The sequence below is a fragment of the Octopus sinensis genome, linkage group LG9 (assembly GCF_006345805.1).
Source record: "Octopus sinensis linkage group LG9, ASM634580v1, whole genome shotgun sequence".
Lineage (NCBI taxonomy): Eukaryota > Metazoa > Mollusca > Cephalopoda > Octopoda > Octopodidae > Octopus > Octopus sinensis.
The window spans coordinates 25,872,860-25,880,753 of record NC_043005.1 but is presented as its reverse complement, the minus strand read 5'-3'; the positions used below and the strand labels follow the sequence as shown (position 1 = coordinate 25,880,753).

Genomic DNA, 7,894 nt, shown 5'->3' with positions numbered 1-7,894 from the left:
AGATGTTCATGTCGTTTCCAGGCATCTTTTTATAAACTGAATTTAATTCTATACGGAACATTTAATTTTATATCTTCGTTTTTATCTAAATCCTATACATTTGTTGGCCGGAAAGTTTCTATCATTTTGAATATTTTGTGCTATTTTGAAAGCAAAGTGGAAACTGAAGGGCTTGAAATCCCCACCCATTCTAGTTTGCGCAGTGTCTGGCGAGCTTGAAGGAAACGCATATATATACGTGAAGGCGCATGGTTCAGTAGTTAGAGCGTCGGGATCACAATCGTGAGGCAGTGAGTTTGACTGCCGCATAGAGATGTGTTGTGTTCTGGAGCAAGACACTTTATTTCACGTTGTTCCAGTTCTCTTAGCTATAGAAATGGGTTGAGATATCACTGGTGCCAACCTGTATCGGCCCTAACATTTATTTTGGAGAACATTGGTGACATGGAGAGAGGAGGCAGGTATGCAAGACGAATGCTGGCCTTCGATAAACAATCTCGCCCGGACTTGTGCCTCGGAGGCTAACTTTCTAGGTGAAATCTATGGTCCTTCACGACTGAAGTGGGTATTTATCCTTTACCCTTATATATGTATATATCGTGAAAATGTTATAACAAAGATTAGCCTTTTAATTTACTTCTGATCAGTTACAAAATCTTTATGAATGAGAAATAAGATACGGGTATTATGGTTTACATTTATAGCATGATATTATTACTAAATAGACACTTTTATTCACAATGCAGTGCTGCAAAGCGTGCAAAGGCTGTTACTGATATTGCACCTTAGGCTGCAAAGGAGTGATGGTTACATATTCGGGGAAATGCGGTTTCTATAAGCAAACATCATATACCACATCAAAAATTTACCAACAATCTGCAATTTCATACATTGCCTCATTTCTTTATCATCTTTTTATCACAGGAGCTTCACCTAGGTATTATCTGACAGGGATGAGGAGTCTTCACTTCCATTTCTTATGGAATAAAGTTTTTTTGTACTCGTGAAAGTACTATGTGATACCGGTCCCGCCACACAGTGGAGGGCAGGTATACCATGGGTGATGATTTACCTACTCATATACAATCATAAAAGCAGCGACACATGCAAATGGCGAATAAATATAGCCACTGTTTGTAAGAGACATTTACTCATAGTTTGACTCCATGGTGGTCCTCCATTCCTTAGTCAAAAGGAGATGCCTAAGATTTGGAATGTTGTCAGGTGATTGTGGTATATTAAACTTATGATTTTATAAAGAAGATTTACACTTGTTTGGAAAACTGGACACAATCTATTGAATACCCTATGCATTCTCGAAGACAATTGAACAACATTTTCCAGAGGACTTTCAACTCTAGCTTTATGGACATCTTTCAAAAGTATTTCTCATAGTAGTATTACCGAATGCACAACCATTTTACACAGTATTGCCATCACCTGGGCCTGTCTGAGATGCACGTTGGTCGACGAAACAGTCATTCATTCATTCATTGTCTGAACATTGCAGACTTTTGGATTTATGTCGAGTAGCAGTTGTATTATGTAGAACAGATCTAGTTATTACATTTGTTATCCATATTTCTAGGTTTTATAATTAGATAATTTTTCAATTTCTTTGAGAGCTCGGCCATAGAGACAATATACACCAGAATATGGTTGTTTCTTCATTTTTGGAATACTTTCCTGGTACATTTAAAAAAAAAATTCACATCTATTTTGATGATATTTAATTATGACGATATAACTTCCTGTGTTTCACTAACATGTCTCTAGATTATTTCTAGGTTAAGGCCGAACACACAGGAAGAATTTGGTTAGTTGCTTCACGCACACATTCATATATCCACCGTATTCTTCTTTATTAGGTTTTTGTTTGTTTTCTGCTGGCAAAAGTTTGATTCGTGTATTATCTGTAGCGACGTTTCTAGTTGTTTATCATATACATTGTACAAATAGCTGTGACTCATTTGCAAAAAGATGGTTTGTTCTCTTACTACAACTTAATTTGTGGGCTTAATGTTTTAGTGCCACCCAGAAAGTTTAAGGGAGGAAGTGATCCTTTTACAGTATTCTAGTTCTGATAAGTGTGAGGTAACGTTTGAGGTAAAAATTCTCGCGTTTGTCAATATCTTCAAAACGTTTAATTTTTGATGAGGTATTCAAATGTATATTAACAGTTGATGCTACAGTACTAATGGCAAATGATTCCAGAATCCAGATGAGGGAACAATGTTCAAACCCTCTTCAGAATGTCAATTCAGGGCATGCCTCTTCATTATGCTTCTAATTTCGACTGCGACTTTGATAATCAGTCATAGCTCTGCATAAGCACATGAACCTTTGCAACACCCATTCTTCTCTTCTTGAGGGATGATCATAGCGTTATAGCTGAGTAGAAATTGAGCATTATGTTTATATTGAGGAAATTTAACATAATTATAGTAATTAATCTAATGAGTTGTGAAAGAATGAAAGAGAGTCCCTTAATTGTGTTTTGTAAGTTGTGATTATTTAATGTAAACGAAAATGGTGTGGCAAGGTTAAAGTCACGCTTTTTCTGATAATTCCGCACTTCCCATATTCCTAGTTTATCTTGTATAAGGTAAACTTGTGTCTTCCTGTTCGAAAAAAAAACCTCACTTAACTGGTAGAACTTCGAATTTACTGTCGCCTTTATATATATATATATATATATATATATATATATATATATATACATACATACATAGATATCTATGCGTATGTATGTATTTATGTATGTACTTATATATATATATATATATATATATATATATATATATATATATACATATTTATACGTATATATGTATATATTTATACACATACACACACGTACGCACACTCATTCACTCATTCACTCACACACACGCACATTTATATATGTATGTGCCTCAGTGTTTGTGTGAAGGTATGCATATATCCGTATACTTACATACTCATTCGGTGAATGTTTGAAGCAAGTTATATAACAAATACGTTAATATGAACGAGAGCAATGATAATTCTAATAAATAATGTATTCTTTTATAGACTTATATCTTGAACGTAACATTACCTTGCTATATTCGGACATATTTCTGTCAAAAATATTCCAGGAACTAAGCCAACCGAATGACATTCTTTGTACCACCAGGCTATTTTCATTTACGTTTATAGTATTTTATGATATTTGAAGGATTTATTGGCGTTAGAGTGAATAAAATAGCTTCTAGAAACTTCTACTTTCCATTATCTGTTATATCAGACATTAATCTGCAAATGCAATAAATGTGAAAACATAAGCAATAACATTTATAATGCTGAGAAGGGTTAAAGTCTAAGGTTCTTAGTTAATTTTAGTCATCTTACCTTAGGTCAAACGAGGGTAGTGACTTCGAAGCTAAACCTTCTATCTCTGTGATGTCGTCTTTCTGTATGTCCAGGGATATAAAATTACTTCTTTTTACGGATGCCTCAGATAAGCAATATAAATATATTTTGAAACTGTCATTGTATTTGGTGAGCTTTTAAAATGAATAATGAATCGTATTCATATATTTGTATATACTTATTGTTTAGAATTCAAAATATTATTTTATTATGCTTGTGTTTATGGGTGTCGTTTCCTCATTTGGTAATTCATTGGCCTATCTGTTTTCTGTAGCCGGATTCGATGGTAGATCCGGGATGTCGAGTGTTTCTTCTTTTTAAGATCTCATTTTTAACTACCGCAGTGTTATTAAATACTTACTGGTCACTGGTTGGTGTATCTGGTATTGACAATATTCTCGTTGTCTAAAATCGGAAGAATACGAAAGTTAGATTTCGGTGCCCAAAAACCAAAACCAATCAACATCTTTAAATAAGCGTTTATGTAGCACACAGTCAAAATCAAATATAACGGCAACTGATCAAAACCATGTCTTTAAAATGGGAGCTGACGCAAGCTCGTGCTCTTTCAAGGCAAGGGTTATGTAGGAGGACTAAATATGAAGTGAAACATCGAAGCAACAAGTGATACGTTCAAAACAGGATGCACACAGCACATATTTTCAGATTACTTATTCCTGAATTCAAATTTCGCCGAGGTCAATATAGTTTTTTATCCAATCTAAAGCGACCAATATCTATCTATAAAGTAATGGCGTATTAGATTTATCTCTTTGTCTCCCTCATATTTTTCTCAATAGCAGATTTCCTAAAGCAGTGCTTGGTGGGCGAGTATTTTTTCAGACAGACCTTAGTACATCGAATAACTAGTGGTTAGCTTCAGTAGGACACACCTCTTGCTGTCGTAGTGCCTTTGTCTTGTGTTTATGGTCAAAACGAAAACGGCGTGGGCCTTATCATCGCAATTCGTATAACAAATCACACGCATTTGTTTCATCCACTTCGTTTCATATACACGCCCACATGTACACACACACATGTGGTATACATGTAGCTAGGTAGGAGTTTTTTTTATAAACGTGTCAGCTCGATAGGAAAAAAAAAACATAGTGCCATCAAAATATATTTATATAAATTAAAATCAGCTGGGAATAACCATACTAAGTCTATGCAGTGAAGGAATAAACGGAGTCAAATTATGAAACACGTTATCAAGCAATTTGCTGCCATTTTACTTCGTAGCATGGCGCACGCTACGGAAAGTTCTGCTTTGTGAAGTGAATATATCATTGGGATACGTAGAAAAGAGAGAATACTTGTGTTAACCATCGCTATAACGATATGAGTCACGTAAGGGAAATATATAACGCAAATTGGACCGTGGAATGTACAAAAATACATTTTATATCCAAACAGTTGAAATTACCTTTGGTCGAAAAAGTATCTCAAAGTATTCAACATTCTTTACTATTCTAGGTACAAGACCTGGAATTTTAGGGGGGAGGGGGCCAGTCGATTGGACGGACAGCAGTACGCAACTGGTACTTAATTTATCGACCCCGAAAGGATGAAAAGCACAGTCGACCTCAATACTGAATTAACCGCATACTAACATAACAGGAAACATACATACGGCCCGCCACACGCATGAAAACACACACAAACACGCATGCACACACACTCACACACATATATGCACACATCTATTATATACAATATGTTTGAAGCATACGAATGTATAAAATCTATTGTACAACTGCAGGCTATTACATAATTATCAACACACAGTCAAATAAATACACTCATATAGATATAACATTATGCCCATGTACTCACGCATACCTATACATATGTGTGTGTGTGCGTGTCTGTATGTGCGTTCGTGTGTGTGTATCTATCTGTATGTGTATGAGCACATATAGTCTTTTACTAAACAACGTCCACTTAGGAGCACTCAGTCGGTTACGACGACGAGGGTCCCAGCTGATCCGATCAACGGAAGAGCTTGCTCGTGAAATTAACGTACGAGTGGCTGAGCACTCCGCAGACACGTGTATCCTTAACGTAGTTCTCGGAGAGATTCAGCGTGACAAGACTGGCTCCTTTGAATTACAGGTACAATTAATTTTTTGCCAGCAGTGTGGTCTGCAGCAACGTGAAATAAAGTGTCTTGCTCAAGGACACAACGCGTCACCGGGAATTGAACTCACGAACTTACGCGTCTGTGTATGTGTGTGTAAGCGTATTTTATATATATTTTATATATATATATATATACATATTTACATACACATGCATGTGCAAGTATGTATTTGTGTATGCATGGGTCTAGTGTGTGGGCTGAGTGTTGGAGAGGAGATAATTTATCTGTTAGTGAAAGAGAAATAATGATTATCAGTAGAATAGATTAGGGAGAAAAAGCCTAAATTCTAATTCATGTAGATGCATATAATAAAATGAGGCTGCAGATGAAATAGTATATGTGTATGTATATATATATATATATATATATATATATATATATATATATATATATATATATATATATATGTATGTATATGTATGTATATATATATATATATATATATATATATATATATATATATATATATATATACATATATACACACACACACATATATATATATATGTGTGTGTGTGTGTGTGTGTATATATATATCCTTATAATACCGCCAAAGGACAGATTTGGCAGTAGAGAGCAGTCGAGTGATCGGTAAGTAATGCACTGGTATTTATATTTTCGTAGCTTCAGCAACGTAAGTTGAAATGATTTTCGTAGGAGTTGAAGTCAAGTTTTACAGGTGCTTAATTAAATGCACAACATACATTGCACGACGAAGGCGACGAGCTGGCAGAATCGTTTGCCCGCCGCGCGAAATGCTGAAGCCGTATTTCGTCTGTCACTACGTTCTATGTTCAAATTCCGCCGAGGTCGACTTTGTCTTTCATTTTTTCGTGGTCGATTAAATAAGTACCTATTTCTTTATTACCCACAAGGGGCTAAACATAGAGGGGACAAACAAGGACAGACATAGGTATTAAGTTGATTACATCGACCCCAGTGCGTAACTGGTACTTAATTTATCGACCCCGAAAGGATGAAAGGTAAAGTCGACCTCGGTGGAATTTGAACTCACAACGTAACGACAGACGAAATACCGCTAAGCATTTCGCCCGACGTGCTAACGTTTCTGCCAGCTCGCCGCCTTAAAAAATTCAAGTTCCCATGCCGGGAATCGAACCCGGCCGCCTGGGTGAAAGCCAGGAATCCTAACCACTAGACCACATGGGATACTTTAGACCACATGGGTACCAGTATCGCACTGGGGCCGATGTAATCGACTTAATCCCTTTGTCTATCCTTGTTTGTTCCTTCTCTGTTTAGCCCCCTCCCCGTGGGCACTAAAGAAATAAATATATATTGCCTGACGTTTTATCGATTCCAGCATTTACTGTATTTTGATGAACGACTATATATAGACAAAGTTTCTTTCTATAAATTGAATGCGTCATTATTTATATTAATAGCAGGGATAGCAATTATAATAATAAGAGGAACAACAACAAAAAGAGCAATAATAATAATGGTTTCAAATTTTGCCGCATGGGAAGTGATTTTGGGAGAGGGGATGAGTCGATTACAACGTCCCCAGTGCTCAACTGGGACTTATTTTATCGTTCCAAAGAGGATAAAAGGCAAGGTCGATCTAAGTTTAACTATGTCTTATAGGGAAGCGTCCTTTTTAGACTTGTTTAGCATAGTCTCTCGATAACAACATTGTTTTCTAAATCTGTAATTTCAAAGAAAAGTTTATTGTAGAAGTGCGTTAACGAAATTAGATCTTCAGGTGAATGTCTCTTGGCATATCAAGATAAGTGCGGTTATTTATGCACTACTGCTACATAAGTGGTCAAAGTGACAGCAGAATTGTCATGATATCCGCTAGCCTGGTGAAATACGATACAGAAAATTAATACATAAATAAAACGAAAAATAAGATGTTACCAGTTACAGAACAAAGACCTCTAAGCTAGAAAAATATCAGAGTGAAAAAACAATGGTTGACTCAGTTGGAGAAGTCAAAAGTCATCAAAAGAGTAAAAGATGAAGAATGTGGTTACACAGAATAGGAAATTGACGGAGAAAAATATGAGAAAGATTAAGTAATCATGAGGTAGAAATATATAGTGTTGAAGCTAAAAATAAGTTATAGTGGAAAAGAATATTACGGCAGGAAAATGGAGCTTACTTTAGAGATTACAAGAGACAAGAGACGGGGCCTGAAAGAAATTGTAAGTTTATATGGTAACTGGAAGTAAAAAGCTACGAAAGAGGCCGAATATAAATGATGTAAAATTCCTGGTGTTACTGAAGAAATTCTTGAAGTTATAAATCAAAAACGAAAGTAGACCCAAAGTGGAAAGAGAGAATCGAAAACAAAGCTGAGGAGGTTGTTTTGCAAGGTTGCATGTTGTGATT

General features: G+C 35.7%; 1 non-coding gene across 1 annotated transcript; it reads right to left on the bottom strand.

Moving 5' to 3' along the window:
* Positions 1–6,635: 6,635 nt before the first annotated feature.
* Trnae-uuc lies at positions 6,636–6,706 on the bottom strand. The gene has a single exon. It is a non-coding gene; the product is annotated as a tRNA-Glu (tRNA).
* Positions 6,707–7,894: the final 1,188 nt, after the last annotated feature.